Source organism: Pantherophis guttatus, chromosome 7 (assembly GCF_059756535.1).
Source record: "Pantherophis guttatus breed Tessera chromosome 7, ASM5975653v1, whole genome shotgun sequence".
In the NCBI taxonomy this organism is placed as follows: domain Eukaryota; kingdom Metazoa; phylum Chordata; class Lepidosauria; order Squamata; family Colubridae; genus Pantherophis; species Pantherophis guttatus.
Window position 1 is genome coordinate 43,298,198 of NC_142069.1, and position 26,145 is coordinate 43,324,342.

At 35.5% G+C, this 26,145-nt stretch overlaps 1 protein-coding gene and 1 long non-coding RNA gene across 5 annotated transcripts in view; one reads left to right on the top strand and one right to left on the bottom strand.

The window, feature by feature from the left end:
• Nucleotides 1–26,145, bottom strand: part of SYT1 (synaptotagmin 1) — a 313,952-nt gene that overhangs the window by 166,348 nt on the left and 121,459 nt on the right. For all 4 annotated transcript variants that reach the window (XM_034403845.3, XM_034403843.3, XM_087874077.1 and 1 more), the window contains exon 3: nt 8,745–8,793. The gene's annotated coding sequence lies outside the window, so the exon portion shown is untranslated. The remainder of the gene's footprint in view (nt 1–8,744; nt 8,794–26,145) is intronic.
• LOC117655942 (uncharacterized) lies at nt 446–12,086 on the top strand. The gene is made up of 3 exons (XR_004588827.2): nt 446–549; nt 8,209–8,397; nt 11,567–12,086. It is a non-coding gene; the product is annotated as an uncharacterized LOC117655942 (long non-coding RNA).

Genomic DNA, 26,145 nt, shown 5'->3' on the forward strand with positions numbered 1-26,145 from the left:
CTGAAAAGTATATCTATGGAGCTCAGCTTTAGAATCTGCTTTGAACAGTAGAGTCCTAACAAACTACACTGTTGTTGAGGGTGTATAGAGTTATAATTGTAATTGGTCACAAGCAAGAGAATCATTATGTCAGTTATGTATAAAAATATGAATATAATTCAGCTTTCCCGTCAATATGAATATATTTCAGCTTTTTCTTCGTGAGTAAAAGCAGAAGGAAGGACAGGATTAAAGAATGCGTAAACCCAGACAAAGAATTTCACTGTACTTTAATCTGGAAACAGCTGTGTTTATACGATATGTCTCTGTCCTTCCCCCCCCCCAGATTAAATGCAGGATTATCATGAAGTATGACATGTGCATATTATGAAATAGCATTACTATGTCTAACTTCTGTGTGTTGGTGTGTAAAAGAGAGATTACCTCTTCTCACTTTCTATCCCAGCAGGCGACCCATATCATCAGAACAGAACCAGCAGGGTTGTCTATTCAATATGCCTGCAGTGGCCTGTAAAAATCTCTGGATTCAGTGCTTTTGTCTACAAAAAGGTACACTCCTTCCTCATCTAAATACTAAGAATGAGTCATTTGCAATTGTTTTTTTTTCCAGTTGAGCATTTAGGCTTTAGTTTTAATAGCTGTTTGACAACTGAAGACATAATGTTCCAGAAGAAAAGAAAGAAACACAATACACGGGGTTTTATGGCACTCTCATTAGAGTGTCTAATCAGCTGCACACAGGAACTCTTCAAACAGATCTGAGGTAATGTGTGGCATAGCCAGATAATTTTGACAAAGTTCAGTTCTCTAATATTTTCAATTAAACCATTAGCACTAAAGGGGAAAACACAAATGTGCTGTTACTGCATGCAAAGGAGACTTCATTTGGTCAATGCTAAGCTGTTTTCTATATAAGTGTGGTACAAAGGGTCAAGTAGCAAATGGAAACCAATGGATCCAATCAGCTCCTGCATATGTAATAAAATCCAGTATTAGCAAGTAGCAGAGGAACAAAGCAGTCATCTCATCAACATGTCTGCCTCACCAGATCTGTGTGATTAATCCAAACGGATGTCAACAGGGATTTAGTGTAAATGGAATAGAAGCCTATTCCTGAGAAAGAGTCTATTTATATTTATTTCTATAGTCCTTAGTTTTTTTTAAACAACATCAGCAATAAACTTAATTAATACCGAAAGTCTGATAGTTCCTTCAGGATTATTCATAAAATGGAACAAAAATATGAATTAGCAATTAACGTTCATGTTAACTTGTACAAAGAAAACTCTACAATTTTTTTTTTAAATTTCATCGTTGCATCATCTCTGTCTTTTAAATTATTTTCAAATGACAAATAATTTGCAATCAAAATTTTATGCTGCTTGTATATAGGAACAAAATTTTTAATGATTATAGTTGGGAAAATACTAAATAAACTTTAAAACAAACAAACAAAAACACATTAGCATAATAATATTACACTGAATTATTTAGCCATCATAAGAGACATTCTATCTTGTCTTAGATTTCAACGTTTTCAAGCTGTAATTAGGAGTTTAATTTAAAGGTATCCTTTCATCAGTGAACGTTTCCATCTATACATAGAAAAGCTGTGAATCTAATACAAGTAGTTCTTGATTTACAACTGTAATGGAACCTGCAATTTTAGTCATTAAGTCATGATGGTTGCAAACTGGCTGATATGGCTATGACCCATTTTACAACCTTTTTTGCAGCAGTCATAAAGTGAACATGATGGTTGTTATGGAACTTTTTTTTTTTGCTGGAAACTGGAAATAAATGCCAATTTCCAGTGAAAACATTGTAAATTGTGGTCACATGATCATGGGGTACTGCAAATGGCTGTAAATGTGGACTAGCGGTGGGTTGCTACTGTTTCACCCCAGATCAGACGAACCAGTAGAGGCAGCGGTGGGAGGCTCCGCCCACCTGCCCGGACAATTCTGCGGATGCGCAGAAGTGTCGGGCGCATCCGAGAGTGCACGCGCACCCACGACTGAACCAGTAGCAATGAGTTTTGAAACCCGCCCCTGCTAGGGACCCATTGAAACTTTAAATGCTTGCTAAAGAAAAGATCATAAATTGAGGACTACTGTTTCAACTTACAAACTGAAAAAGGGGCTGGTCCAAAAGTAGTAGGTTACTAGAAATTATTACAGTTAGTTTCACCAAAAACTGAAAAGAGAAATAAAATTTTACTAATATCTTTTGTAGGCTGGTCAGTCACTTTTCTGGAGACTCTTTCAGCCTTATCTAGAAGTCTTTTAAGGCTCAATAACATCCTGTTCCATTAGTGTTTTTGATTTCTGAATAATTTCCACATAAAAACAGGAGACTGTATGATTCTTAATATATCCTGTATATGAATTTCATGCAGACATCTGTATGACCAATGTGAGAACTGAATGCTGAATCAAATAGGTATGATCTAAGGTGGTTATTTTGTTTTTAAAGGGTAAATATACAATAGAATTAGATATTTTTTAGATGAATAAATAGGAAGAAATCATTTATAGGAAACCTGATTGTAAATGCTCCACATCTATTGTCAGATCAAGGCCATAGCCTTCACATATGACACTATTACTCAAGACAAAATATTACCAATCATTCTACAAAGGATTATCTAACTCTTGGGACATTTTGAATGTGGTATATTTGTTTATTAGCTGAGGAATAAAGCTAAGAAGAATCAGAAGATAAATTCAATAATAGTGAGTAATCAATCAAGTGCTAAAATGATAGATGGAAACAACTTTCCCCCAGCCAGCAAACAGAACTGTTTTGCAAAATTAGTTTGAATAACTAGAACATGTCAAAGTACTGTAAAATGTAAATCTGTCTTAGGTTTTCCGTTTGAAAATATACAGCTACTGTGTCTGCAATATCAAATAAATAAATAGAAAATTTGAACTGATAAGTAATATTATTTATTACTTCTAAAAAAACAGCTACTATGTATTGATCTAATAATAAGAACATAGTAGGAATTTTTTATAATTAAATGTTTAGGCCACATTCATTCATAATTAAAATCTGGCTTCAGTATGAATGAGCCCAAGAAGCTGAATTCTTTTCTTGGAAAGAGCAGCCAGAATAATGTAATATAAAACAAACTTCAACTTCAAAGCTGACCTTCTGGCAAAGCCACGTTTTCCATGGACAGTATAAAGGTTACGTGGCCTTTGAATGTATAGTCTCTGCAGAGTTGAGCTCATTTCTGATCATTTAATAGACATGTCCATGGAATTTGGAAGTAATCTGACATTCTAGGATGTTTTGAAGTTTCCAACCAGTATTTTGTATTACAGCAGAATACAAATTTAATAAACAAAAACTCTAGCCATGGGATTCCTAGTTGATTCTACACAAGTGCTACCAAGGGCGAAACTCACTTTGCTTCTAAACCCAGGGGCCATTATTTGCCAAGCTATAATTTCAGAACTGATGTGTGTTTAAATATGTGTTTAGGAATATGGTTGCATATTCAGCACGAAGTTCCAAGTAACAGTAAGATAGGTATCTTAGATATATGAGCCTTGATAATTTTTCCAAGACTTTTGGAATAGAGATTATTTTGTTAGAACACTGACAGGAATAATACAAAACCTTTCAAAAACCAAGATAGACTAAAATGTATTAATCAGGGTGTTTTTCTTTCTGTAAAATATATACACAAATATATGAAACATTAACTTTAGGCTCTTCAAAGAAAAATATGAAGAAATAACCTACAGTAATCATATAACTTTACAAGGTGAAAGAAGAAAAGAACAGAAAGAAATTCAATTTTCTTAAACAAATAGATTGAAACTGCCCAGCATTAATGTTTTTGACTGAATGAGATAAGATTTTTTATTATAGCAGTTAGCTGTTCTAGCAGTATTCTCATGAGTTAATCCGAACAATAACCTGATCTGTTAAATTACATGAATTTGTCTTCACAATGCGTAAATAAGGTATTATAAAGAAATTGTCATTAGTCAGACAGCCATAACAAAGCATCCAAAAGCTGTCCATTGAATCATTATCCAAAATGTTTTAGCAGATGTAATTTGATAGAACTTAAATTGTATTAGAATGATGGCCAGGCACGTTTTCCAAAGCATTTGTTGAAACTGCTGTTTTTCCTCCATTCTGCAGGATTCTGCACTTTGAAAAATTAATTAATGAAAGAAAAATAAAAAGTGTAGGATGAAGCTACATAAAATTCCATCACATATTTGCTTTCAGTATTGAATATAGAGAGCTGCATGTCTGTAGCTGTATCCTAACCCTCCTGCCGCTGCTGCTACCAGTTCGCCCAAACCGGGGTAAACTGGTAGCAATCCACCACTGGCTATACCAGAAGAAAAATTTTCAAAAACTTTCAAGGGATTTTTCAATTTGATAAAGTTTTGATGGGATCACCCCACTGAACAGATTCACAAACTGAAGATAGCCTCAAAGCACTTTATATACTTTCACATACTTTATGCTCTTTCTTTAATTTCTTGGGTTGATACAGACCCTACAGAATGTTGAAGTAGTTAGCCAATCTCTTTGCCTATCAAAGCTTTTTTGGATTGCCAAGGTATTCCTCTTTGTTATCAGCACACAACTTTGCTCTTTCTTGAGCTAATGTATTTCTACATTAGTCATGCCAATATAAATGGGAATTTTCCAGTTCTCAGCACTTTGAAATGAGATAGACCAGGGGTATCAAACTTGATTTCATTGAGGCTGCTTCAGGGTTGTGTTTGACCTTGGAGGAGCAGAGGGCATGGCCATGGTGGGTATAGCCAGCTCAACATCACTCATGTTGGGGGCACCTGTTTTCGTCTGCGACAGCCTCCTCTAACACTCTGCCAGTGAAAACGCAGCCCTCCTGAGCTCTGTTTTTGCTGGCAGAGAGCTGCAGGAGGCTGTTGCAGCCGAAAATGGGTGCCCCCGACACAAATTTTTGCTGGCAGTGGCACTATGGGCTGGTTCTTCACTGTTTTCAGGGTGACCCCATAGTAGGGGTGAAATGCTACCTGTTTGGTCCAGTTTGCCCGAGCCAGTAGTAAAAAAATGCTTTTAAAAGGTAAAAAAAGGCTCCGACGATCACAGCTGTGGCGCGCGATCATCGGAGCCTTTTGTTTTATGGGGTGTAGGCAAAAAACAGGAGTGGATGGGTGGGTGGGGTCTGTTTTTGCTTTCAGCAGGCTTTCCTGAAGCCTGCTAGGTCAAAAATGGGGGTGTAGGCAAAAAACGGGGGGGGGGATTGAGGGTCCATTTTTGAAAGAAAGAGAGAGAGAGAGAGAGAGAGAGAGAGAGAGAGAGAGAGAGAGAGAGAGAGAGAGAGAGACAAAAGAAAGAAAGAAAGAGAGAGAAAGATAGAAAGAAAGAAAGAAAGAAAGAAAGAAAGAAAGAAAGAAAGAAAGAAAGAAAGAAAGAGGGAAGGAGGGAGGGAAGGAAGGAAAAAGGAGAGGAAGAAAGGACTACAAACCTAGCACTAGACGCCTGAAATAGACTGACAAATTTAGTATGCAATCTTGGATCTAATTAGCATACCATTTTAGGTAGAACTGTACTTTAACTTGGCATGACTAGATAAGGTTTATCTTTTGACAATTTAAGAATGGGTAAGGTAAAGGTAAATTTTAAAGGCTCCGGCTAAACTGCTTTTAAGAAAAAGGGAATGACAAGGCTATCAATATGATTTTGTGTCAGCTTCTTTTTGGCATTATATTTCATCAAAAGTATATTATTGTTAAAATAGTTGGAGTAAAACACTAGCAGTATTGGTTCAGCACAATTTCTGCAGAGAAGGTTTATATAATTTGCAAGATAAAATGTTATCCTGTCCTCTAACAACATTGCCTTTAAAAAGCTGGAACATATATTGAAACTGAAGTTGGATAATCCTTGAAGGCATTCAATTGAAGATTGACAGATTTAATGTTATCTAATGTTACTATCTGTTTTGTCTTTACCCAGTTCTATCAAATGTTTTTATAGCATGTTTTATCAAATCAAAACTCAAGATGGCTTCAATATGAAAACTGGAATTGAATAATCTGCTAGTCAAATCTTGAATCTTCAGTTCAAACTAAACCTGATTCACATACACATAATCTGTATCAAACAAGTTTTCCAATGGCTTCTCCCTAAATTGGATCAATCCAAACTACTAATGTTGCTGAATGAACAGATTATTGACTCAAATATCTGTCATTCTACCACCCTACAATCCATGTATTTTTCTTCTCTCTCTGTAACTTTCAAACGTTTGCTATGATAGAGCTTTCTAAAGCAATAAAATAGATCCCTATAGTAAATATTTTGAAGAAATAACTGTTGAATCTATATCATCATTACCTGTCCCCTGCAAATCTATGTTGTGAATTTAAGAAAGTTATGCTATTTCAAGTATCAAAGGAGCTTATAGCATTTGTGATATAGAAAGAAGTGATTTTTGCAATTCATTTTGAAGAAATAATAAAGGAAAATGCTCTACTGCTAGTAAAATATTATATTTATAATTATAAATATTTATACTTATTGTTTAAAAAGGAAAGAAAAAATAGATATAGATGGAGGTTAACACTAATTTAGCTTTGATTTCATTTCTTGAGATTCAGTCACAATGGTCTGTTAAAAAATATATATTATATATGTTGAATAGCCAATGCATTTGAGGGGGCGTGATGACATAGTGGTTAAGATGTTGAGCTAGCCAACTGGGTTCAAAACCCAAGTGTTGCACAACGGGATGAGCTCCCATTCTCACCCCAGCTACTGCCCACTTAGCAGTTTGAAAGCATGTAGATGCAAGTAGATTAATATGTACCACTTTGGTGGAAAGATAACAACATTCAGAGCGCTTTCGGCATACAGCCATGCTGGCCGCAGGAAATGTCTTTGGACAATGCTGGCTCTCTAGGCCAAGAAAAGGAGTTGAAAATTGCCCCTTAGCGTTAAACACGACTGGACAGAGAAACCTTTATCTTTAGTCATTGCATAGTTCCATTTCTATAGGTATATAGTTATTGTTAGGCATTTGCATTCTATAATCACAATGCTGAGGGATAGTAAAAGGTTTGTTTTTATATTTGGTCTGAAAGAAAAAATTGTAATTGTATTTATTTGAACCTTAACATTAGTCAACCAGCCAGCTTTTATGCCCAAGGCAGAACTAGAACTCACAGTCTTCTTGTTTTTAGATCAGCACTTATTATACCAAAGAATAAAAGAGTTCAAACTTAATGATATTAAATAGAAATAAAAACTGAAACAAGTATATACAACCATCTTCCCATTGTAAGATTCAGGCATATGCAGGGGTGAAATGCTCCAGGTTCGGACCGGATCATGTGATCCGGTAGTGATGGAGGCGGGTGGTTCAGAGAACCGGTAGCAAAAATCCCTCCCCCCCCGCCCAGCTGAGCCACGCAATTATCAGAGGCTTTTTTAAAAAAAAAATTTAAAAGCACTTTTTCTACAACCTCTTCGGCCGAAAAAATGCTTTTAAAAGTAAAAAAAAAGCCTCTGATGATCACGCGGCTCAGCTGGGATCGTCAAAGGCTTTTAAAAGCATTTTTTCTATAACCTCTTCAGAGGTTGTAAAAAAAAAATGGTTTTAAAAGGCTCTGACGATCCCAGCTGAGTTGCCTGATCGGTAGAGGCTTTTTTTCTTTTAAAAGCCTCTGACGATCCAAGCTGACTTGCCTGACGGTCAGAGGCTTTTAAAAGAAAAAAAGCCTCTGCCGATCAGGCAACTCAGCTGGAATTGTCAGAGCCTTTTGAAAGCATTTTTTTACAACCTCTTCGGCCAAAGAGGTTGTAGAAAAAATGGTTTTAAAAGTTTAAAAAAAAAATTGGCCACGCCCACCCAGTCACATTAACCTCCCCAAGCCACACCCACAGAACCAGTAGTAACAAATTTTAGATTTCACCACTGGGCATATGTTATTTATTTATTCAATTTCTATGCCTGCCCATTTAAAATACATGATTCTGAGTGGCTAACAATACTTAAAAATGAGGGGTGGAAAAGAGTCTGTTACTTGCACAGCACAGAACTATGTGCGACTCTGCATGAGGTCCGTTTCTAAGAAAAGCATAATCCTGAAGCAATATTACAAGGTGTCCCTTTGCAAAGAAACAATGTCACTGTCTGAGGCCGATCATATGTGACTGACCATTCTTGTACCTTTCCTACAGTACAATTATACCTCTGTGCGTAAGTGAACAGAACTTGGCAATATTCTATCTACCTTTCTGATTCCAAGCAGCCCTGAAGATAAATAGCAAGCAAGAACTTCAAAGTATTGGAGGATATAAAAATATGTATTCCACACTTGGCAGAAATATATTCAAAGGAAAAGCATTCATAAAGAATCCCCTTAACAGGTAAAATGCATGAAAAGATTTGCCATTTCCTTTTTAATTAGGTTGCTTCCTATCACTGGTAGTATCCTTGTCAAGAAGGCAGTCATACCAATCTTTTCCTATGTGGTGGAACACAGACACATAGAAGGGATTATTTTAGTCTTTTATCTAAGAGGATTAGCGGATAAATGAATAAAAAAAAATCCATTCCACAGAAATGAAATTGAGTTTGAAGAGAAGATGGATATTGCATAGCATGTCATACTAATTTCTTACACCATAAAAGTAAAGAAGTAAAATGAAAACTAGACTGGACAGAAAATTGAATCAAAATGCTGTGTTTTAAAGTATGGTGAAAACTGACTTACTGTTGATGATGTGGTTCAAGATATCTTCTTTTTCTCTAAATTCACCTTCCTGTAAGAACAAAACATCCAAGGAAATGTTATTGACTATATTAAACAATATAAAGGCAGACTATTCTATAAAAATAGTTATGAATGGAAGAACAGAGATGGGCAGTTTATGGTCTTCCTGGGAATAAATTTAAACCAATCAAATGAAAATGGCAGCCTATAATAGAGAAACCCAGTATGACCAATACTCAGAGTTTATATGAATAACTACATCTGAAAGGCCATGCACTTGTAGTAAGATCATGAAATTTCATCAGGATTTGTAGAGAATCAGTCTGGAGCATGTATAAGCAACAGAAGTAATTAGAAGATAGAACCCCAAAGAATAGGTCATTAGATAGAGAAGGGTATTTTTCCTGTCTTCTGCTATCTCTTTTTTTCCTTTGATATTTTCTACTCTCTTTCACAAGCAGAAGCCTGCATGGTAGAAACAGAGAAGTCTTGGTTTCAACTGATCTTCTGCACCCAGCAGTTTAGACCAAAGTCTGCAAGAAATTGATCCAAGGATCACATTTAGACTAGGGACACAGACTGGCTATCCCTGGCATATAATAAGATTTATGTCTTATGTCTGCCACTATCTGCTACAGTTAATATTGACTGGCCACAACTATAGGAAAAGGGGAAATAGTATTGTGGCATTTTAAATTAATTAATCATCTTCAGTACAATTTATCAGATGAAATGGTTAGGATAATTTTTTAGGCTGTGTACAAGGAACAGTTTTTACGTACACACAATTCTACAGAGTTTTACATAGGAGTTGTATAGGTAATCTTCAGTGAGAAAAAAATGTTTCTTTCATAATGCTATCTTTGCTTATTATTGTTACATGTTTGTACAGATGTTTTGTAAAAATAAAAATAAAATCCCAAGTATTGTTTTGTAAGGGTGAGGGTAATTAATGAACTTTTATATGGTAAAGATGGGGGTGGGGACTATGTCAGCTTTTCTTACATAACCACATTAGTTATTATAAATACTTCCATTGCAAAATTAATTTGCTGTTACATGGCTTACATGGTTTGCTATTAACTTTTAAGTTTTGGCCTTGCAAAACTCTGTTGAAGTAAAAGACAGGAGAACATGAGGCAGAAGAAAAACTGCTGATTTAAATGGATATACTTTTTAAAACAACACTGTAATATTTTAAAAATATAAAAGTAGTGTAAGGAAAGTTGAAAATCAATAATACAATATTTAAATTTTAATCAGTCTCATAATCATTTGCACCACATATCATGTAATTATATAAGATGAACATAAGAAAGACATTAATTTTATCTCTTTATTTTAAAATATTTCACCTAGCTCTCCCCCTCCCTCTATATATATATCAGATCCCATAAAGATAAACTGCCCTATCCCATCCCATAATAGTAAAACTCTTATCTCCAATTCTAATTTCAATTCTTGAAATCATTGCTTTCTCATAAAAAACAGGGACAATAAAATATTATTTTGCAAAAGTAGTGTCCATTTGCTTCCATCTTCTTATATCTAACCAATAATTCTTTATATAACGTACTGGAACATTAAATCAGCCATCCATGGCTATGTTTCCTGAGAGTCCACTGCACAGGGTGAAATCTTGTAATGACAACTGTATTTCCTAAACTGTTCTTGCAACATCTGTCAACTACAAGATCCTGAATTCATTTTAATAATGTTTCAGAGAAGACAAGATTTTTTTTAAAAAAAAAATCTTTTGTTTTTGTGAGAAATAGAATATAATGATTTTAGCCTGCCTTTTGCAATATCACATCAGTATATTCAGTATATTTTCATAACTAGAAAGAATTCTTTCAAGACTCTGGAGCAATCAAGTACATAATGTGCATCATATGTTTAATTTACTCATAAAATTCTATGGATTGGAATGAGTGATTTCACTGAGATTTGATTCTGCTGAAGCCTGAAGACAAATAGAATGAAGGAATTAGTCAACAGCAGAAGGAAATGGAAAAAAAACCCTCGGCATTACATATTGAATGAATACATAGGAAAGAACTAATGGAATAACAGATTTTGTAGAATTTATGTACTTATATGTGTCATCAGCCCACTATATTTAGAAAATAAAATTGTATGGGTTATGTGAATTCCTAATATGAGACCATATAATCATTATAATGGGTACCCCATCATCACTACTCCCTGTAAAAAGCAAACAGCCTTGGATTCCTCAGTTCTCCCCTCCAGCTGTATGATTCTATGTCTAAAAAGAAAACTTGGGAAAAGTTCAAAATGCTCAGCCACATAGTAGTCTTGAATCATTATTATTATTTTGTTTTTAATGACCCATTAATCTCTTTGTTTTGGGGTGGAGCTGGGGTGACTGATCGGAGCTGAGTGTTTACTGGCTATCCAAAGTTCACAGCAGATATTTTCTCTTTGTGTCCTGAAATCTGCCGCTGCCTAGGACTGAACTCTAACTTTCCAAGGGGGAAGTAACTTTCTGCTCATCAGTAAGCTTGAATTAAATGAACTGCTATATTTAGAAACTGTAACAAACAGATCATTTCCCCAAAATTAAACTGGTATATAAATTAAATATTGTTAAGATTTTCTGGGTTCTTTTGGTTTGTTTTGTGCTTAGAAATGAGATATTATATAGAGCATATAAAACAGAAGAACTTCATTATATCATAAAAAAAAATTACAAATAATCATCTATAAACCAAGGCATGGAGAGACTACAAGTATGTCCTCCTTAAATTGATAGTTGGATTACTAACATATACTGTTTTCATTTTACTTTGATACTTTTTTAGGAAGCTATCGAAAGATGAATAGTCCTGGCTGTTTGGCTCATAAACTCTGAAATGGCCCTTAGATGACAAATTACCAATGAACTCTCCATCTGCTTGAATTTGCCATACAATGATCATCCCAGTTGCATAGTATGGACTTCTACAATGATAGGAACAGAGAGACGACCATCCAATAAAAGAATAGGTATCACATATTCCTATATTATTTATGTAGAAAAACAGTCCAAGAAATGTTCAAAATGAACAAAATGTCCTTGGGCTTATTCACTCAGATAAATGGTCTATTTCGACTGAAAATATGAAGGGTCAGTAAATGAAGGCAAGAAGTGGTAGGTGTGTGGTGTATCAACATTATATTTTAACTGCTGGTTCTAATATGAAGGAAGAAAATCATAAAGCATTTGTTCCTTTAGGCAGCAAAACTCTAAAGAAGGTACTAATAATCTAGACAGCAGTCTCAGTTCATAATCCAAAATGCATGTAGCTAAGTAGCAGGATTGTTTCTGAGTAAATCAAGATCCTACCATAATGTCTGTTGCATTTTAATCTCCCAGAAAAATGTCTAGTCCTAAACAGCATGTGATGCTTACCAACTTTACGCAGTACATTTAATAAAACTTTTGTGTCTGTAATTTTAACTTCTTTTATTTTACACTTCATTATTTCAAGAAGCTATAAAATACTTTGTAAAAATTAGCAATGATTTACCAGAGCCAAAAGAAGTTATAGCACAGATCTATAGATTAGCACACAGTTTAAATGTGGATCCTATCACAATCTCCATTTAAAATACTATCCCTTCAGGCACAGATGGATTGCTATGGCAACAGAATCCCAAATACCAGGTAACAAAAATGTAAATTATTGATGGACTCATAGTTCTGTCTCTTCGACACTCTCTCCCTAAAAAATCAACCCTTATGCTAACTAGTACAGAAAAAAGCTTGATAACATTTCTTTTCCCCACAGTGAGTGCTTAATCTGAAGGGATTTCATTAAATATTATGGCTCAAATTTTTATTTTTGTAGCAGCAGTCAGCAAGCAGAGATTACAGCTGAAATGCCACCATTCGAGTCATGGCTCCCTGAAGTCAGAAATTTGCACTAACATGACAGAAACTAAATTTTGAAACCACCTGAGGAGGTTTTTATATATTTCATTTTGAACTCTGCTGACTGAAAATCTTTTAGCCACAATAACAGTGCTGGTCAGCAATATACAGAACACAAGTATAACCAGCAAATACACAGTACGATAAAAATAATAAAAAAGGCAAAGAAAAGAGAATAAAGAGAAATAAAATTAGCAAGCTGTCAAGCGTTAATGTGCTCTCCTGGACATTTTTCAAATTTCAGAATGATTCCAAACAGTATCTTTGCTCTTCTGCTATAAACTACAAGCATAATTAAAACCATAATATTAAGAGTAGTATGATTAAACATAAGTACAACATGGCATATTATGCTTGTACTAATGAGTGGGACTGTTCTGTTTGGGAGAACGAGGGTAGGTAGAAACTGAGACGAGACGGTTTTCAAGGTAAATCCCTTTATTAGGGTAACAGCTAACATGCAACAAGTAATGAGGAACTGGCAATAACAACTTTCTGTCAAGCTGCTATTTATATAGCAGTTGTCAAACTGTTTAACCAATGGCGTGCGTTTATTCTCCCGTCAGCTGAGCTGTCGCATCTTAGCCAATGGGAGAAGCTTCTGCATCGTGCCTAGCAACGGCGTGGCTTGCGGATGCAACAGGGACAATTTAAATTTTACCATATATTTATCTTTGTACTGGATGCTATTTTATGAGCAGTGAACAGTAATTCTTAAAAAATGTATGTGTGGCTTTAAGTCAATGTCAACTCTTGGTGACTGTATGGACAAGTCCCTGCAATTTTTTTGGAAAAAAAAAATTCTTTTGAAATGGGTTTGCTGTTGCCTCCTTCCTAGGACTGAAAGTCAGGTCACCAAGCTGGCTTTGTGCCTCAGATGGAACTAGAACCCATAGTCTCTTGGTTTCTAGCCTAATAACCACTACACCCATTTGGCCTTCTTGAAATATTTATGCCCTAAAGAAATATAGTGTACAGATTGTATGTTCATGGATGAAGTTTCTTTCAAGTAAATGTTCCAAATGTTCCAATTCCAAATACAGATATCAGTGAAAACTTTATAATTATAAAAGCTTTCTTCCAATCATTACAGGTAATAAAAATACTATTAGTTGTATTTAGTTTTAAAATATTAATTGGTTCAAAGGATAAACAAAATACATGCAAAAATAATAAAATTAAATTTAAACTGTGTTGTTTTTCCATTTATATTTCCATTTATCCATTTATATTTATCTTTTATTTTATTGCTTTAATTGTTCAACATTTTATTACAGCTTTGGCAAATACAATTCACATATGAACAAAGATGAAACTTACTCTTTACAATAAAAGGTAACACAGAAAAGCTGTTTTGTAAGGAGCACTTAAAGTAGAATAACTATTGATATATTTTTTTCTAGTGTACATATGTTATGTGAAAATGGATCTTTATAGTTTTCTAGTTCAAACTGTTCAATGTAGGATTTATCTGCAGAATATAATGCACAAATAAGCCTAAATTCTACTTAAATATGTGAGGACAAACAGGCAGGATTGTCCTTGTTAAAAATCATTAAAAGAGACTTTATTTTAGTCTGCAAAATAAATGAAAAAAAAATCATTAAAAGAGACTTTATTTTAGTAAAAACAAGTACAAATGAAAGTTTTCAACATTAGTCCCTTGGTCATAATATTAGTAGTATTTATTACTTTAAAATAAAAATGTGACTCTAACTTGCCTGGATAAAAGGAATTATTTTTTTTAAAGTTGTTTTTTTAACATATGAAATTCCATCAAAACAGCATACAGCCACTAGAAAAACATTTTACCTCATTTAATTAAATGGCTGCAGCCTCTCTCATAACTGATTTCCATTTCTTCCTTAGTATGTAGCACTAATATAAATAGATAAAAAATTGTGACAAGGGAATATAGATAGATGTGAGAGGAAGACACATTTTTGATAGTGCGCCACATGTTATGTATAAATTTTATATATTAAGAAATGAGCAAAACTCTAAAGGTATTTTAAAAATGCAGTAACTAAAAGCAAAGTAAAGCAACTTTCAGTCTAGTAAAATCTGAATCTTAATATTAATAAAAATGTGGGCATGCAAATGTTGATGTACTAGACTTCAATGAATTTCTAAAGAAGCAATTCCTGAAAGGTGTTTCATGAAGATGTATTATTCCTTTACTTCTAAAAGCAAATGACCATGTCATTTTTAGTCTGGGTATAATTTCAAAGCCATCCAGTCTGAAAATGCTTCAACCAGTACTAGGGGAGAAGGATGAGAGGAGTCTTGTCTTGCAATACTGACATGAAGTAGTTCAAGGTCAAATTGTTTTGTTGAGGTAAAAACCTCTTCACTTCAATAAGGAATCTATGTTGCTTCACATAGACCTAATAAAAATGTCTTCGGCATGAAAAAATAATGTTAACACCAGGCAGATGTCTCTGAAGTGAAACTGCAGGAACTATTACACAAATGAAGATTAATGCTGTGCTGTAAAAATAGTATGTAAGTATGAACATACTGTATATGTTGTGAAGGATAGCTATTTGGTTATTCAGTAAATGGTGCCTTGGAAAAATATTGTCCTAGACTTTTTTCTATACTTATAAACTCTGACAAGGGTCTACCAGGCAGGACTCTTACCCAAAACTGTATATATACATTCATTTATAAGAACAGAGGCAAAATTTTGTTTTTCCATTCTTTCTAATTTTGGGGAGGTCATTCCATTACTATAAGTTCTTTTTAAATTCGTTTTTATTTCTTGTTATAAATGAAGTTATAGGAGACCACAGAAAGGCCTTTAAAAAAAAAAAACCTCTTGTTATAAGCGCAGGTTTTAAAAAAAGAAATCTGGTTCAGCTGTCTCAACTCAGAGCAAATGTTTTTTCTCTTTGAGTCACAGTTTCACAAAATTATACGTTAACATTATTTTACGATCAATATTTCAGAATTTTAATTTTATTACAGAGATTTAAATCACAGATGAAATATTCTGCTGGCAGCAATTATGTAGCACAGGCAAGGACAAGAATCCATCTAGCTTTCTTTGGTTTAGATTGCTGGATTTACCACTGTGTACAATTTTTACTTTATTCCCATCTTGATCCCATGTCGAAAGGTCACATTATTTGGCAATGTACTACTTTGATAACTGAACTATAACAATGGCTTGTCTCAGTATCATAACTCCCTGATCAATAAGCAATCACAGGAGTCAGTGGGCATCACAAGACTCTCTTTTCAGTAGAAAAAACTGTTAATTACTTCACAATGACACTTTTTTTTACCTATAATCACTCTATCTTACAGCACTTCAGCTGAAACAAAATACATTTTAAAGACATCAAAAATACAACTGAGTTGCAGGCAGGCTTATGAATTACTGCGAGGGAGGGAGGGAGGAAAGAAGGAAGGGTGGGGAGATTTCCGATGCTCACTGCCAGCTTCCCACGTGGAAACTCACCAGGGAAGTCAAGTTGGAAGTCACTCCTGATCCCCCCACTGATTTCTTGCACATCTGTGGTCATTGTGTTCTCTATTTAGATAAGGAAGTATCTCTGAAATGTACCCAATGGATCAGAGATGGTGTAGTATTTACTAAAGATGAGAATATGGAGAAAATTTAAGATCTGCAAATGCTGATAGGTAATAGTAGTATGTAATATATTGTGAGGAATTATTGTTAGTTGTATAAGAGAGTGCTTCTACTATCTTTGCTATATGGAAATGAGACTTGGGTATGAGATGGAAAATAGAAAAATATATTGGATGAAGGATGCTTAAGAAGCGTATGTGGTGAGGCAGTATGTGGTGAGACTGAAGAGACAGAATTAAGAATGACTCATGAGAGATCAAATATAAAAGTAAGTGACCAGTATGAGTCATCTGTTAGCTTGATCATTTAAACAGAATAAAAAAGAACTGAATCGCAAGATGAAATATTTGAAGGAAGGGTGAACATGTTGAAAGGAAAGGAACCAAGAAACTTCAAGATGGAGAAGCTGATGAAATACAGAAAAAGAAATAAGTGACAAATATAAAAAGCAAAAGGTAAAATGTGAAGTAGTTTATAGAGAACATTACTCCAAAACAAAAGTATAGGTATTTCGTAAGAAATGCTTTAAAGCCCCAATTAGGTGATTAACAGGAAACATCAAACAGGTAAAATCCTTTAAATATCTAGATATCTAGATTAGTATTTTGAGTGTACTGCTGATCTACTGAAACAACAGAGCTTCTAGTAAGAGCCACCAAAGCATCCCTTGCAATCTAAAAACTAAATTTTTATGTGAATTTGGTCACTATTATGCCCCAGCAGCTACTATTAAAGCCAAAGTTCTGGGTTCAATGCTAGATAGTTCTTAGCTGTGCATTTATAAGGCGTATCCTATGTTAAAAGCATTCCAGTCAAAATTCTTGAAAATTTTACCAAGACTAAGATTTAGAATGACCATGCTGTAACATGAATAAAATTAGGTTGCATTTTTTTCTGGAAGGGGGAAACTTGATTTTGTTGTCTTAAATTCTGATTGAAGCATGTTTATTGGGAAGAGAAATTAATGATGTTTGGGCATATTGCAGTCTTACCTTGTCAGCACCTACCTGCTTTGGGACTTGATAAAGACCTAGATGTTCAAAATAACTGAGCCAAAAGCTTCCAGCCCTTTTTATAATACAAACACATTTCCTTCTAGTCTGTCCCTAGATATTTATTTAATATAGTAGGTGTCCCACACATAGGATGCTATTTACTTTGACCCAAATTAGGATACTACCTATTGGGGCACCAATAGCTAGATAAATAAGCCACTTATATAAAAACTAAATTTATTTTTGTTCAGACCCAAATCTGTTCACATGTGCTATTAAATATACACTGTATACCTAATGGCAATCATTTTTAATATTTTATTTAACATTTAATATTTCTTATTGTTAAGAACCCTAATTTCCATTATCCTTCCTCTAGGTCAGAGATGTCAAACTGATGGCCCGTGGGTGTCGTACCCAGGCCATGCCCATCCTAGCTTTGCGAATGGGAAAAACATCATGAAACATCACATGACAGCAACATGACACCACAAGTTTGACACCCATGCTCTAGGTCAGTGGTTCTCAACCTTCCTAATGCCGCGACCCTTTAATACAGTTCCTCATGTTGTGGTGACCCCCAACCAGGGGTGGGTTCTAATTTTTTTTACTACGGGTTCTGTGGGCATGGCTTATTTTGTGGGCGTGACTTGGAGGTCATGTGACTGGGTGGGCGTGGCTAGCTGGTCATGTGACCAGGTGGCCATGGCTATGTGTATAAGGACTACTCAGAGGGCTGAAAAAAGTCATTTCTGACAGGTCCTCGCACTTTTGACTGGTCCTCACACTTATGACCATACTCACATTTATGCCCGTGCAGCTTTCTTAACAACCATGTCACTCATTTCACAACTGCTTCTCTTCACCATGGTGATAAGATAGGGCAAAAAACGTAAAATGTGAGGATAGTCGTAAATTCGAGATCTGGTCAAAAATGCGAGGACCAGTCAAAAATAACTTTTTCAGCCTTCTGAGTAGTCCATGTGCACAAAAGGACTACCCAGAGGGCTGAAAAAAGTGATTTCTGACAGGTCCTCGCACTTTTGACCGGTCTTCGCAGTTTATGACTGGTAGCATTCTTAACAACCATGTCACTCATTTCACAACTGCTTCTCTTCACCATGGTGACAAGATAGGGCAAAAACGTAAAATGTGAGGACAGTCGTAAGTTCGAGGACTGGTCAAAAGTGCGAGAACCAGTCAGAAATAACTTTTTCAGCCCTCTGAGTAGTCCATATGCATAAAAGGATACAGCAATAGAGAGGGATGAAGGAAGGGAAGGGAAATTAGAGTAGGAGTGAAGGTAAGAGAGGGAGGAAGAGAGGAGGAGAAGGAGAAAGGAAGAGGAAGTAGGGAGGAGAAGAAGAGGGGGAGGAAGAGAAAGTAAGAAGGAAAGAAAAGAGAGAGGTGGTAGGTTTGAGGAGAAAGATTGCTGCACAATAAAAAAGATGAAAGGGAAGAAAGCCAACCCCAAACAAATATAAAGATATTAAGATAAAGAATGAATTGTTAAACTTTAAGGAATAAAAGAGAATAAATATGAATAAATAACAATAATTAGAAACACACATACAAACATACAATGTATTTTCTTTTGTAGGAAGTTAGCACCCACCCCTTTCCTGGAAGAGTGAAATATTTTAGGAAATATGAAAAAGGCAGAATATTATATTTCCCTGGGATAAGCATGTTTTGAAGCAGCTCCCATCTTCCTGTCCCCACCCTTTGTCAATGGGCCATTAAGGCCTGGGCCAGTCTATTCTACATAACAAAGATCTACCTCCTTCAGGCAGAGCCATAGTAGGAATTGCCCAAGATCCAATAAAGATAGGATTAGCTCTCTACCCATCTAGCAACAGAAACTCACCACATGTGACCTGGGAAGCACATGTGACCATCAGCCAGCAAGGCTAGCTAATATCCCCACCCCCTGGGAGTCTGACAACCAATCAGGATACTCTTTCGTGGCCCCAAGAAATGCAGAGCCAGAGAGAGCATAAAAACCCGAGGATTTACTGTATCTGCCCTTTTCTGTTCAGGAACTCAAGCCATGTGATCCTGTCCACCATTAAACCATCTTTCCAAGCAGTCTCCATGTTTCCAGTGTCTTTTTCCCCACTTGGAGAAGAATCTAGAAGGAGATTTCTTCCAACACTTTGAACAGAGTATTTGGCCGGTTCACAAATTTAAACAGTGTTTAGTCATTTCAATTAAATTTACAATTTCTATATTTCCTTTTTGCCATATTTATTCCTCATCTATTTTTGTAAAAAACCAATATTACCCTTCATCCTCATCTCTAATCTTAATCAAATTCAATTTTTCCCTTCTATTCTATATTATACCCCTTCCCATTGTCATCTATTTTTATATTCATCCTCACATTGGTTAATTATGTAATATTACAGTTGTTTAATATAAATTCAACATTTTAATATAAATCAATTAGTTATATAACTACCTTTTTTGTATATTAATCAATATGAACATGAATATTCCAATTATTTCCATGCAATCCAATTTCTTACAAATCAATTAATTATATTTACCAATAATAATAAACCAAATAATTTCCCCCATATATTCCTCCAAACCACAACTTAACCATTTCTGCTTTCAACACAATATACAATTAATAGTATCTCAATTATTACAATTCCCTAGTTAAATAGAGCTTTTTTTCTTTTGTGTTTTAAAATCTTGAACTCTCCTCTTTTTCCCTAAATTTCCCATTGTTTGCACCTACCTTTTTTGGTGAGGAAAAAGAAAAGAAATCTGCCTGCCTAATTTTCCAACTTGCAGCAACAGCAAAGCCAACAGCCTCTTTACTTTCAGTTTTGTTTTTCAGCATAGCTAGGGGGAAAAAAATCTGCTCGAGCAAGCAGCAGAGCCCTGAGCAAAACAGCTGAGAACAAATCAGCTGAGAGTTGGAGCCGATCTAATCAAGGGCTAATTAGCCTATGCTGAAGCTCTGCGGGCCAATAAAATTACAAAAAAACAGCGAACCATTTGTTAAATTGGTGGCTCGCCCGCCCCTCGCCCACCACTATATATTGGCAATAAATAGTGGTGCGGAGGGGCGGGGCAAGCCAGCAATTTAACAAACGGTTCGGCTGCACCACTGGCTATAGGGTGGCCCTTTGAAGCCCCGTGGCAAGAATTTAAACAGTTTTTTTTCCTCTAGCCATCAGCTGGGACTCAGGAGGCAGCAATAGATTGGGAGTGGGCGGGGTAAGCGAACGGCCGGCGATCCAACAGAGCAGAGAGTGAGGGTGAGTGAAGGCGTGGGGGGGTGTGAGAGAGGGCTTTGGCGACCCCTGTGAAATGGCCTTTCGACCTCCAAACAGATCGCGACCCCCAGGTTGAGAACCGCTGCTCTAGGTGATCAGTCTTCAGAAATATCTAAGAAGTTGCAAAATGTTTTATCAATAGCTATAGCTGTTAGAAATAATCTGTTTCCTCCTCAATATTACAAACTATTAGCTGCTAAATGTTTCAGAATTTCCAAGTTATAAAAGAAATTATAGATACTGTATGCTGGTTTTGGTTTTGGACCATAAATAGATTTTGATCGATTGTTTCACAACCAGAAGTTGTGAATTCTCTAACACTGGAAGTTTTTAAAAACAGATTGGACAACAATTTGTCTGAAATGGTATAGGGCAGTGATGGCAAACCTTTTTGGCACCGAATGCCAAAAAGGGAATGTGCATGTGGGCATCTAGGCCACAAACAGGAAGTGGAGTTACCCAGGGCCAGGGGTGAAATGCTATCGGTTCAGACTGGTTGGGCTGAACTAGTAGTGACGGTGGCGGGGGGTTCGGAGAACCGGTAGTGGCGACAGCGTGAGGTTCCGCCCACCCGCCCTGTCATCATTACTTCCTGGTTTTAACATGCACGTGCACACAAGCGGAGTGAGTATTCATGCACGGAGCATGCACTTCCAAATGGTAGGGAACATAAGTAGATTTCACCCCTGCCCAGGGTGCATGTGCATGCCCAAAAATGAACTTCCAGTTTCAGCTACTGAACTTCTGATTTCAGTCAGCTATTCTTCCGGATTTTAATCAGCTGGCTGGCACGCATGCTCATGCAGGAAAACAGAAGACCAGTTCTTCCAGTTTCTGGTACTGCCTCATTCAAAAAGACCAGCTGATTGTCACTGAGCACCAGAAATCTGGAAGACGAATGGGCAATGCTGCGCATGTCAGGCGACATGGCTCTGCATGCCACTTCGGGCAAGTGTGCCATAGGTTCGCCATCATGGGTATAGGATTTCCTGCCTGAGCAGGGGGTTGCATTAGAAGATCTCCGAGGTCTCTTACAACTCTGTTATTCTACTCTATATTTCAGCTTTTTCTATCAAAATAACAACAACAACAACAATAATAATATAAGGAAAAACAGTTGGATGACAGATTAAATAGACGGAAAACCAAAGCTTTGCATGGACAGCACTTGAAAAACATTGAAGGAAAATGTGATGACAACTTTACACGGGCATGGCTTAAGATGGGAACCATCAAGAAAGAAACAGAAGGTTTAATATTCACTGCTCAAGAACAAGCACTACAAGCTAATGCCATGAAAGCAAAGATACAAAAATCTACCCACAATTCAAACTGTTGACTTTGCAATGACAAAGTCGAAACTGTTTCACATTTAATATGTGAATGCAGCAAAATTGCACAAATTGATTACAAAGCTAAAGATGACCGAATTGTTAAATTAATCCACTGATCATTATGTAAAAAATATGACTTACCTTTATCCAAAAAGTCATGGGAACATAAAGTGGAAAAACTTATAGAAAATGGGAAGGTGAAGATCTTGTGGACTTTCAAATACAGACGGATTGTTATTTGGAACACAACACGCCAGATATCACAGTTGTTGAAAACCGAAACATACAATTTATTGACATTGCAGTACCAGGAGATGCCAGAGTTGAAGAAAAAGAACTGGAAAAAATCATGAAATATTGTGACCTGGCCATTGAAACTATGCAACTATAGATGAAACATGTAACAATGATACCCACTGTAATCAGGGCACTTGGTACCATGTCCAAGAATTTTATAAGATACATCAACAAATTGCAGCTTCCTTCAATAACACCAGCGGAACTGCAAAAAACTGCGCTATTTGGAACTAGATCTTAAGAAGTAGATCTTAAGAAGATATTTGGTTGATACCTAGGACGCTGGCAGCAACCTGTATTAACCATTAGTACCAGTCAATGGCATTTTTGAATGTTCAGTTGACTGAGTTTCATGTTTAATGAATAAAGTATATAATAATAACAATAATTTGATCATTCAAAACTTCATGGTAAGGAGATCAGTCCTAGAAACAAACGAGCCTTTTGAGCCTTTGCTGTAAGCAATTACATAATGTAGATGGAGTAGGGATTTAAGTAGAAGAATACAATCCTTTTTCCTCATCCTATCCCATATTTATTTTTGTTTGATTGTAGTGCAAGCAAGGATAGTTTGTAAACATAGGAAAGCATTCATTTTATTAAATATAACAATTATAGATTTTAAAGACTCTTCTCTTCTTACTTATGTAATGTAAAGCAAATATAATATTAAATATATGAAAATATAATAAACTGTAAATTTGTCTGACATTTAAATTATTTTTTAAAAAATACGTGCCTGCTGTATTTAGTCCAAAATTACATTTTGAAAAAATAGAAACATTGATTAATGTTTTCTATTAATTATAATAATGTTCTATTCTTCCTAATTTTAGAAAGAAAACTTGGGACTTTTAAATAGAAGGTTAGTTTATGTTAGCCAGACTGAAAGTCTACTCTCAAACTAACATTTTCATTCTTATACTGTACATTAACTATGAGTAAATTCATACTAGATATATTTATCAATTTACTGTGACATTAAGCAATGGGAGAAGGAATATTGTAATTTTTAGAAAGTGCTGAACAACAGTTCATTGTATATCATGCCCAGAAGCTATGCTGGATGGACCATTGTAATTATTTGGTTATCATTCAATGTAAAAAAAAAAAAAAAAACCTGCAGTGCATAAACAGACAGAAAGCATGATTTTTCTAAAATGCACTCGGTGATTTTTGAAGAGACATTTTAATCTAAAAGTTATTAAACAGCACAACAAAATTTATAGAAATTACCTGGAAGAAAGCCAAATTAATCTTACTCTCAGATAACTGAGCACAAGACCTCAGCCTAAGCATGTTAATTGTTGCAGAAATAAATCATTAAATAAGCCCGCAATAGTAACAGCAGATCAAGCAATCTAATCCTATGGCTGAGTTGGTTTCATAGAGCTTTGACATTACACTAAGGATAATACTAGCTCCTTCAATCTCACCTAGCCATCTAACTATATCATTCAAAGAAAGCTATTACGAATGAGAGGAAAGAAGCTAAGCAGCTTACAGCAAAACACAACCATTAAAAACTAACTTGCAGACAGCAACTGGGATTTATAGGTGACCACCTATGTATCAAAACATTGTATATTGAACAGTTAAACATTAACATTTTGTTCAGGGAGATATTTGTCTTGGAAACTGTCATTGTTGATGTTTGTATTCTGTCTTCTACCTAGAATATATATCTAGAAAAAGAACCACCTTGATTCACAATACATTCTTATGGAAGCTGTAAGGCTACATTACTATATTTGGGTGTATGTGTAGAGGAACTCTTATTTACTAGACCATTTTTTTGCTAGAAAAAGTAGTCGTTTAATAAAACAAGTTAGAGTTATACTTTATTTACTTCTTCTGTTAACATTTTTTTATATCCATTATATTTTTGGTGATATATCAAACTGAAAACTAACTGGCTGCTTCAGGGGGAGTAAAACTCCATCTAAAGCCAAGTCAGCATCAGAAACTCGGTCTTGCTGAAATTTTGGTACAGTCTGTATATCCTTCCATCCACTCCCTAACATCCATAAGGACATCCATTCATTTCCTGCCTGGCACATGCTAAAGATATACAGCAAATATCATCATACTGACATCACTTTACCCTGAATCTGAAAGGTATAGGGGAATAACCATGGGGCAGGCAGGGAGAGATGCTGCCTAGGAAACAATCAGATAAGAGACAGCATAGCCCACAGTTGCATAATGGACAGAGAAAGAGATTGAGAAAGGAGTCTCCCTAACTTCTCAAGCTGTAAAAGAGATAGTGGGATATTTGTACTATCATACTTGCAATATTCTGTTAATGTAGCCTTACAATAAAGTAGAATTAGATCATCTTCTCAATGTTCCTGGAAAGGCTGAGAGTGAAACCATGTAAAATAGTATTTTCAACAGCCAAATCTATGACTTGGGAGATTTTTCTGGATTCAACGAATCTGCTTCATCAGCAGGATTTAATACATTTGTATGTATTTATATGTGGCCATGCTAATGTAAGAATTGCAAAAGTTGTATTTTAACTGCAAATACAAGCACACATATAAAATCCTAATCTAGAGTTAGCACTCTAGAAATACAACATTTGAAGAGCTTAGTTAAAATTCTCAAAGTAACAGTTCTACTAAGTAATAGTGTTTAGTATTATTATCTTAGTTATGTATTTCTCAAGGTCTTTATTATTCAACATTGCCTTTCAATAATAGCCTTCCCTGAAAATAAACAAGGATAAATATTTTCTCTACTGGATGTTCTTGCCTGAAAGAAACCTGGCATGTATTTTTATTAACTTCAAGCAATGCTTGGAAGAGCATTAGAGTAGCAAGTGATACCACTTTACTTCATAAGAAAAGATAAAGAACTATTATGCCCCACCTTGCCCCAAAGGAAATGCTATTAGAAACTGAAAGAGGAGAGAATTTTCCTCTGTAAAAGGGTCAAAATAAAAAGAACCCATTCAGTAAATGAGAATGACAATTGGAAACAAAGATGTAGTGTTGGAATTCAGAATTAGTTTTCAGGCTTTCATAGAAGAAATCTCCAGGGACAAAACAAGAAATTGATTGGGAGATGAGAAAGTGGCCCCGAACAACAGAAAAGATGCAACTACAACAAGAAGACAAAGAGGGAAGGTATTTAGTAATTCCTTACTATGAAGAAAAGAAGATAATGTGTTAGCAAGAAGCATAGATAAAGTAGCAGTCAAAACCTATCAAGTCCACTGACAATTCCCTTTCTGCAAAGATCAGGTACAATCACATCTCCTAAGACTTCAGTGTTGTAGGAAGGAAGCCGAAAAATATGAATGTGGAGGGATTTACCTACTCTTTTAATCCATAGAAGCATAAGGAAAAGGGATAAGAATAAAGAAGATGAATGTGAAAATGGAATTGTAAGGTGTTTGGTTTCTGGGAATATGTTCACTGTTGCAAGCTGGAGGAATTGCTAGCAAGAAATGAATTGCCTTTCATAAAGACTGGAACAATGAGTCTTCTAGAGAATGAACCCTTAAGGATTTGAAATTAATATCTTTAAGTAAGGACTCCAAATGAAAACTTTTGTAGTGCATAATTAAAAGAGAAACTAAATTGTGGCCTGTAATCACTGATTTTTCAGAATAAAAGTAACTCATAAAGTTCACAACTTTCATAAACTCATGTGAATGTTTTCAGTATGAGAAATAAGGTGAATAATGAAAAGTATTTTTTTCTGTTCATTTGTGCCTGATTCTTGGAGACTGTCTAGCCAAGTTTCTACAGTTTTCTTGGCAAAGCTTTTCAGAAGTAGTTTGCCACTGCCTCCTTCCTACTACTGAGAGAAAGTGACTGGTCCAATGTCACCGAGCTGGCTTTATGCCTAAAATGGGACTAAAATTCACAGTCTGCCAGTTTCTAGCCTGAAGTTTTAACCACTACACCAAATTGGTTCTGCAGTAAAAATACAGTAATAGTAAA